The following is a 9,655-nucleotide window of genomic DNA, read 5'->3' as shown; positions in this document are numbered from 1 at the left end:
GAGCGAATTTGGTGCAGGTTTCACGCGCTCAGTTAACTCCAGCAATGACTTTTAGATAGCTTTTGCTTTTTCATGTGTAAATATATCTCAAAATGATTTGCAGCAGGATAATCAAACGGGTCTTTGAAGCAGTATTGCATTGATGAACATGAGGACAAAGACTGTCAGACACTCGGGGCCTGATGTGCAAAGCCTTTTTTCAGTCACTAAGCATGTGTGTGTGCCCAACATTACAGGCTTTGTAACTCAAACAGGCAAGACGCAATATTGCACGGCGAGTAGGAAATGGCTTTTCGACTTGCAATGTGTACATTGAGACTGCTTGCAATTTACCAGGATGAGATGGTATCTGAGCTGTGATCCCGAGACCATGTCCTGCATTCTACTCTCACTTGACAATTGTGCAAACTTTTCACCTTCTGTGCCCTGATCTCTGAACTTTTGTTTGTTTTTAGTGACTGTTACAGTTCCATCATAATCTTCTCTTAGGCTTTCTTTAATATTATCCTTCGTTAGATGATGTGTATCAACTTTATAAATGAATAATTGCTTCTTTACTCTTTCTTTGCCAAGTACCGAACTACGCGTCAGTTTCTTTCCAGTGTTTGGATTATTCAGATCTTTGGGGCATTTCTCCTTGCCTTTTTCCCATCCTTTAGGCTTCATGATGGAGCTATTTCGCCATGACCTTCTGCATAACTTAAGATTCCTCTGAAGGAAATACATGAGGCCTAGAGCATCTTCTCGGTCTTGTGGAAGACTTCACATTAGGTAACCGAGCCTGTGCTCGTAGATACTTTAAAGTAACTTGAAAATCCCTGTTTTCGAAGTGAACAGATTTCCTTCGCACTCCATTGCTCATCATCCAGTAATTACAAGACCAGTGATTGGGATCGACAATATCCGGCTCTTTTATGGCGGCAGATGGGTCTTTTAAAGTCTTGGAGAAGCGATCAAGGCATTCTCGTCAAACCTCTTCATTTATATTTACAGGACTTTGTATACATGTAGTAGCACTTTCATCCTCACTGTGGCTGGTGTCTGAATACAGTGGTTCTTCACTGACGTCTGACGCTTATTTAGTGCAGTTTTCCGAGGTCCATGCTGCGGAATCATACTCCTCTAAAACAAGGGACCGCTCATGTTGTATTTGCAGCTTTAAGTCAACACCATTCTTAGTTGTCAAGTCCAGAGGTGTATCGCCTGGACTGTCCAAGTATTCGGAATGGATTGATAAAGTAGCACTGTGACATGTGCGCTTTTCCACAACAGATTCAGAATTTTTGAAGTTGAATTCTGCGTTGTACAGAGAATCCCCAGGCACGTTGTCTTTAGCCGCACTAAAGGTAGACGACTGCCTTGCTGAGATCGCACTGTAAGTGCGTTTCAGAACTCCAGTTCTACTTTCGTTGAGGAACAGATCATGGTTCCTTCGTACTAACGATTTGTACAGTTCATCGAAGGTTTGTTCAGGGTCCAGCACAGTCCTTCTCATACGCTCCATCTCTGAAGGGAAACCAACCGTGGCGAGTCCTTGAAGCCTCTAGAATTGGCACTCGACTCCGACTCCGACTCCTCGGTCATCATTTCAAACAACGACGCCACCAGCCTGAGCAGACACCAGTGGCGCGCTCCGATGTGACAACTTCGTGTCCCCATTGGCTGGAACAGAGAGGGCAAGCGAATGAAACAGCCCCATTACCTCCTCTCGTTTAAGGCACACTAGAACTGGAAGAAACACCGCCGAAGCATTCACTAACAAAATAGAAGGAGCGTTTCACGGTCCGTGCATTTCTAGGACGTGTGTGCCAGATTGAAAACTGGGAGCCACTCACACCAGTTAGCCATAGTCGTTATTTAATTATTCGTTGTGTACATGTATCTCTTAAAAGGTGGCAATAGCGACCAGTGAAGTGTTACTCTGAGAGGAAGGTGAAGAGATTGGAACTCTGTGGCAAAGTCATCCCATTATATTAACTCAACATCAAACCAGATTGAAGGAAATTTTAAACAGACCGGATGATTTCTCTCTCCACCCCTTTTTCTTCAAAAACAGTTCTACCACTCTCGTCCCAGTATCTTGAAAGTTCTTGAAAGGGGAGAGCTAAAGCTACCGTCTTCGGCGCTGGGGAACTGGGTTCGAGCGTCGGCGACCTACCCAGTAATCAAGGTGTCCTTGTGTAACATAACTGGTCTCATGTAATGCGCTCCCATACATTTGGGTCGAGTTCGCGGCTATATAAACCTGCAACAACAAAAAAGTTTGCTCCCAGGTGATAAAGGCAAACCGGCAGCTCATGTGATGGTTCTTGTAGAACCGTTACTGTTTTAAAGAAGAGCGCTGTCTTCTGTTCGACTTCTTCAGTGTCATACGCATCTGTGCTCAGTGTAACTGTCCTGCCAGCACCAACTGAAATTCAATTCAACAACTAAAAAACTGTTCCAAGCCCTTTAATATCCGGACCCCGGCTCCCTTCTCGGCTGGTGTGCTAAATTGTTGTGGGCGAACATACAGATGGTATCTGTACATCCGGGTCTCTGGTTTGAGCTCTCTGCAGCTTACAGTATAATGGGTGCGAGATCGCACTACGGGGGGAGGGGCGGACACCGACAATGTGTCCCGACGCCCCTCTCCCCTTGCAGGCACTCACCGGGTCCAGCGGCTGCTGGAGGAGAGCTCCCGCTCCTCGGGACTCTCCGGGGCCGCGGAGGGACGTTCTCTTTCCCCGGGGCTCCTCCTGTGCTCGGGAGCCTCGGGACGGTCGATGCAGGCTGCTTTCTCCTTCCGGCTCTCTCCTCCTCCTCCTGCGATGACGCGGAAGGGGGCTCGGCCGGCTGGGCCAATCCCAGCGCGGCCCGGGCTTGAAGGCGGACGCTGCTTCCTCCTCTCACTCGGGGCCGCGGCGGTGAATACACGGAGCAATGCCGGGTGGGCACCGGCCTTAAATCTAAATATTAAGCGAGGTGGGCACTCGCTCGGGGTACCACAACAGCGGCAAGGTCCCTGGCAGGGTGGGCACCTGCCAGCGGACAAAATAATCGAAAATCAGGTGCCGGCAATGCCGGACCAGATTCGGGGGCGTTCCCGGCTTTTGGCTGACGTCGCGTGACGTCGCCAAAAGCCAAAAAATCTCGGGAACGCCCCCGAATCTGGTCCGGCATTGACGGACAGGCCCATCGTCCAATGGCTAGGCTCCATTTATGGAGCTAGCCAATAAATGACGGGGGCCGTTCCTAACTCCACTACAATACTCATTAGGTTTTCGCCTGCCCGAAAAAGCTGCGCAGAGCGCAGCTTTCGCCAGGCAAAACCTAAAAAGGGAGGCAATTCAAATGCATACAATAGCTTCTGATTAAATCTATAGACTGTAAAAGGTAAATTAGTTCCTCTACCACAGATACACCCTTGTGGACATTAGCATACCAGATAAAAGATATGGGGCAGAAGTGGGACTTCTCTAATTTTGCTAATTCTTTTTTGCAGGCCATTTACCACTGGCGCATAGCCTGTTTTATTTATGTTGTGTATGGCTGACTCCTTGTGAAGCGGTCGCTCCAGCCTGCCTCCCGACCTCTTAGCGCTGTAGTGGTATCGTAGCGCTGCTTCTCCCCACTGCCATACTTTTAATTGATTCTGCACCCGGTCTCCGGCGTAGCGCTCCGCATTGCTTTCATTGTTTATAATATTTTAATTTGCCTGTGTGCATAGCGCTGCTTCTCCCCACTGCCATACTTATTAATTGATCCCTGGTCTCTGGCGTAGCGCTCCGCATTGCTTTCATTGTGTATAATAATTAAATGTGCCTGTGTGCGTAGCGCTGCTTCTCCCCCACTGCCATAACCTTAATTAAATTGATTTGGAACCCGGTCTGTGGCATAGTACTCCGCATTGCTTTGCTTAGTGATTTTATTTATATTGTGCCTGTGTGCTCCACCGCTAGATCGCATTACTCGCATTGGCCCCTGAGCACAATTGCTGCCTGATTGATTGCGCCCATAGCGTCCTGTTGTCCTTGTTGTCCTTGTTGTTGTTGCTTCCACCATTTTGTTGTGCCTGCAGCCCGTCCCTCCCCCTACGCTCTCGCCTCCCAGCTCCCCCTCCCACGCTCCGCCCCCTCCACTTCTCCACTTATGACAGATGCATCAACGTGCAGCGTCCACACGCAGCGGACGCGCCCCATGCGCGCCGAAGGTGCGCCAAAGGTAAGCCCGTCTGCGCCCGTCCGCACCTGGACCGCGCCTAGCGCCTGTCCCCCTGGTCCCCACCGTTCCCAACCCACTAAAATCACATATGATGCCACAACTCTCCTCGCCCTCAACCCCAGACGCACACCACAATGCTGCGAAACCACTCCATGACGTACCCACGGCCCATTCGCCTGCCTCTCCTGCAAGTTCAACTGCTTCAGGACCCTCACCAAACTCACTTCCTCCACACACAGCTCCGACTCTAACCTCCTGAAGTGCATCCTGCTTAACACCCGCTCGGTCCACAGACACGCAACTGAACTCTGGGACCTACTCGACACTGCGTCACCGGACATCGCCTTCCTCACATAAACATGGATGAACACTTCATCAGCACCCGACATCGCCATAGCCATACCGGACGCTTACAAGATTATCCGAAAAGACCGCACCAATCAAACAGGTGGAGGCATCGCCATCATCCACAGGAACACCATGAAAATCACGACCAGCTCCGACGATAATCTTGCAACCGCCGAACATCTCCACTTCCAGATCCACACCGACCCCAGGACAACACTTAGAGGCACCCTCATCTACAGGCCTCCAGGTACCCGCACTCAATTCAGCGATTACATCACGGACTTCGTCAGCCCACATGCCCTCGCCTCCGAGAACTACATTCTTTTAGGAGACCTCAACTTCCACCTTGAAAACAAACACGACAGCAACACCACCACCCTTCTGGACAACCTGGCCAACCTCGGACTCAAACAACTTGTTGACACCCCCACCCATGCAGCCGGACACACTCTCGACCCTATCTTCACTTCCAGCAAGCATATCTCCTTCGATCGCACCACAGCTCTCCATTGGACGGACCACAGCTGTGTTCACTTCAGCTACAAAACCACCCTGAACCACAACCGCCCACAACCTATTCCTCGGAGAAACTGGAACAAAATCACCTCCGACCAACTCCTCACATCACTAAACCAAAACCCTCCCACCCTCTCACTGGACCCAAACCAAGCGGCCACCAATCTCAAGCAATGGATCACCCACAGAGCTGACGAATTAGCACCCCTGAAAAAGCACCAGATCAAATCAGCCAGCAAAAAGGCTCCCTGGTTCAACGATGACCTTAAAAAATCCAAGAAGCTGTGCCGCACCCTGGAGAAAACATGGAGAAAAAACCCAACCACCGACAACATGGCACCCTCAAGGCAGCCACCTGCAAACACCACCAACTGATTCGATCCACCAAGAAATCAGCATTCAAGGATCGCCTCGACAACAACTCTCACAACAGCAAGGAACTCTTCAACATCGTCAAAGAATTCACCAACCCCACCGCAGCATCTAACGATATCACTCCCTCCAAAGACCTCCACGATGCGCTATCCTCCTTCTTCTACAACAAAATTGCCGACTTCCACAACAGCTTCGAGAATACCCTCAGCGATCAGCCCTCCCCACCCCCCTCTGATCCTACTCCGCCAACTAACAACCTTAGCAACTAGAACCCAATCACCACTGAAGACACCACCTGCCTAATGAACTCAATCCACTCTGGCTCGCCAACCGACCTCTGCCCCAAACTACATCTTCAACAAAGCTGACTCCATCATCGCACCCCATCTCCGTGACGTCATCAACTGCTCGTTCAACTCTGCCACCTTTCCAGATAGCTGGAAACACGCCGAACTCAGCGCCCTTCTGAAGAAACCCACAGCAGACCCCTCGAAACTTAAAAACTACCGACCCATATCCCTCCTCCCATTCCCGGCCAAAGTCATTGAGAAAGCCGTCAATAGTCAACTCCCTCGATCCATCTCAATCCGGGTTTCGAGCCAAACACAGCACCGAAACAGCCCTCATCGCAGCGACTGACGACATCCGAACACTACTAGACAACGGAGAAACTGTGGCTCTCATTCTACTCGACCTCTCCGCCTCTTTTGACACAGTCTGCCACAGCACCCTTATACAACGCCTCAGCAACATCGGCATACAAGGAAAAGCCTTGGACTGGATCATCTCATTCCTCGCTGGGAGAACTCAAAGAGTTCGACTTCCCCCATTCAACTCAGAGGCCACTGAAGTCATCTGTGGCATACCACAAGGGTCTTCACTCAGTCCCACCCTCTTTAACATTTACATGAGTCCTCTCGCCTCCATCGCGCGTCAACACAACCTCAACATCATCTCTTACGCCGACGACACCCAGTTAATCCTTTCCCTCACCAAAGACCACAACACCGCCAAAACCAATCTTCATGAAGGCATGAAAGAAGTAGCCGAATGGATGAAACATAGCCGCCTAAAACTCAACTCAGACAAAACCGAGGAGCTCATCCTAGGATCTTCCCCCTCTGCCTGGGACGACTCTTGGTGGCCCTCCGCTCTGGGCACAGCACCCACTCCCACAGACCATGCACGTAACCTTGGCTTCATCCTAGACTCCTCTCTCTCGATGTCCAGACAAGTCAACGCAGTCTCATCCTCCTGCTTCAAAGTACTTCGCATTCTCAAAAAGATCTTCCGCTGGATCCCCCTCGAGACAAGAAAGACTGTCACCCACGCACTGGTCACGAGTCGACTGGATTATGGAAACACCCTCTACGCCGGAATCACAGCAAAATTACAGAAAAAACTCCAACGCATCCAAAACGCATTAGCGAGACTCATATTAGACATCCCTCGCCAAGATCACATCACCGGACACTTAAAAGACCTCCACTGGCTTCCCGTCAACAAAAGAATTACTTTCCGCCTTCTCACACACGCACACAAAGCCCTCTACAATCTAGGACCCGAATGCCTCAACACTCGACTGTCCTTCTACAAACCCACCCGCCAACTAAGATCGTCCAATCAAGCCCTCGCCGCAGTCCCGCGCATCCGAAAATCCACCATGGGTGGCAGATCATTCTCCTTCCTTGCTGCCAAGACCTGGAACTCACTCCCCACTCACCTCCGCCTTACTCAAAACCACATCTCCTTCAGAAAAGAACTTAAAACCTGGCTATTCGACAAATAATGAACCCCTTCCCCAAGCGCCTTGAGACCCTCTGGGTGAGTAGTGCGCTATACAAATGCCCGAACTTGATATTGAACTTGCTCTCATGGAGAGCCATTAGTGTGAATAACCGAATCCTAAATTCCGTAAGTCACTGCTGTGACAGAGCAATAGTGGGTAGCAGCTGAAAGCAGAGGTAGATGAATTTGGGGGCCATACATAACATAACATTATAAATCAGTAAAAAGTAGATAATGGATGTTTTTCGCCTCTGGTTTCTGAGTGCCATCTTAGACAATTTGAGCATCACTCTCGTATATTTGAAGTCGCCCAAAACCACTCAGTGATAAACATCCCCTTTATTCAATGTTGTCCATCTATAATGATTACTGTATTTGTATTCGTTTATCTCAAAGCAGCAAAATTTCAAACAGAACAGTTTTAGTGAGTATCGGTGATAGTATATAAATTGTCTCTATACAATTGTATAAATTAACCATTTAAGGCGAGGCATGAACTATTGCCTCCGTCTCTCAAGTGACAAAGAGTGACTTACGGTGCTGCATTGAATTATTATTTGAGTGAGGAAACTGTCTGAATATGAGGTGGTACTCACTTCAGTTCAGAGGGTCTAGAAGGAAACAAAACCAGAAACAGAGGCAGCGTGCTGTCGCTTAGATATAGCCAGGTTTCGAGTAGGTGTGTTTCTGGATAGAACGTCAGGGAGGGAGACTAGAGCCAGACTGTCTTGAAGTTTGAAAACAAGCATCAGGAGCTTGTACACGACCTAGTTTTTAGCAGGGATCCAGCTGACTTGATTGTATAAGTTAACCTAGTAGCCTTGGTTCCCCTACAGAAGATAGTAAACCTTCCATATGAGTAGTGATGGCTGTCCATCTATGGTCCTCTTCGGAAACTTCATGGGCTCCAAAAATTGGCAGAATTAGATTCCAAACACTTGCCTTCATTTTCAAAATTGTGCACTGCTAGCTTTTAGGCCATTGAGTGTTTGTAGCGTCACATTTAGCTGTAGAATAGCTCATGTCTAAGCCTCTCCATTTTGTAGAAAACCTAAATCTTCCTTTTAGAGATTTAGGGCTGATGGCATTATAGTTCTTATCGTGTGCACTCGTTTTGACAGAAAGCTATTGTCAATAACTTTAAATGTAGGTTGCATTATTTCTTTGCTGGTCTCTCCAATTCTTTCTGCAGCTTCCCTTTCAGAGTAAGTCTGCACTCCTTTATAAATGGCATATCTTTTTATTTTTTTTTATTTTTATTTTAGTGCATGGTTACAATGTTACATATTACATTTTAGTTTTGCAATTTCATACAGGAACTGATAAAAAACCGAAAGAAATGATATACTTATGAATCACTATACATTAGAATACGTGCCATTAAGAGCAAGATCTTTTTCAAAAGAAGAAACAAATAGTCTTATGTCCGTAACATTTTCGGTAACATTCTCTCATGCACGGTTTTATACCCTTTTACCCCCCTGCCTACCCTCCCAACCCAGGGTTGGCCATCCGTTTATATATTTTTTTATTAAAAAAAAGGTCATTGGGATTTTCAGATGAGTATTTACAACTCTTGTAGATACCTTTGTAATCGAGTTGCAAGGAGTGGATGGCCAGGTTCTCTTCAAGAAGAGTTCCAGGGTTGAGCTGGCAAGCTTTTATGGGTTTTTGGGGTCTGGTGGAGGAAAAGCTTCCCCACGGGCCTTAGAAACACACAAAGCCTTAGTCAATTTAAGAAGAGGCTCGGCACCCTTGTCTTCACCGTTCTGACCGGATATGACGTACTGGCACCCAGATACCCTCGAGTTTGGCACCTCTTATAATTACACGTGACTTCTCTTGATGCCTTGACTTATGTAGGACAAACCTGCACTAGGACGTCACACCACCTAGTTCTCCAGGCCCCTTTACCAAGTACAATTCATCAGATTCGAGTTAACCAGCGAAGGTAAACTAATAATGTTCTATGAGGCACACACATGCTCCACAGCAAGTTTATGGGCAGTTAGTCAATTTTCAGTCATGAGGTGTTAGATGTCAAATAAAGTCCCAGGCCCACTGTGCTTGCTTTATGTGCATTGTAACTCAAATGCTACCGATCTGTCTCTGTCCCTGCATATGAAACAGTCTCCGGTGAATGCGTTTGGAAGAAACCTGAGACCTGAAATGTGTATTTCCACCAAGTCCACATCTTAATTCCCTGCTCACGTAAACTGAGCAGAGGACAAAAGCGAATGCGCCCTAAATAATGATCCGAGTAAAAAATGACTTTCAGACGTGATCGAGACACCCTTCCTCCTGTGGGAGGGATGGTCGAACGCGCGCTTTTGGTTTAATGAATTGGGAATAACCGCCCTGCTGCTGTGAATGTCTATTTCCTGCTGCTCTGGAAACAGCAGAGCGCATTTATTAAGCATTAAGC

At 48.0% G+C, this 9,655-nt stretch overlaps 1 pseudogene; it reads right to left on the bottom strand.

Annotated features, from left to right (window-relative positions):
* Positions 1-246: 246 nt before the first annotated feature.
* On the bottom strand, positions 247-1,570 carry LOC147698802 (uncharacterized; annotated as a pseudogene).
* Positions 1,571-9,655: the final 8,085 nt, after the last annotated feature.

The sequence above is a fragment of the Lissotriton vulgaris genome, chromosome 8 (genome assembly GCF_964263255.1).
Source record: "Lissotriton vulgaris chromosome 8, aLisVul1.2, whole genome shotgun sequence".
NCBI lineage: Eukaryota > Metazoa > Chordata > Amphibia > Caudata > Salamandridae > Lissotriton > Lissotriton vulgaris.
This window is presented reverse-complemented; position numbering and strand designations above follow the sequence as displayed.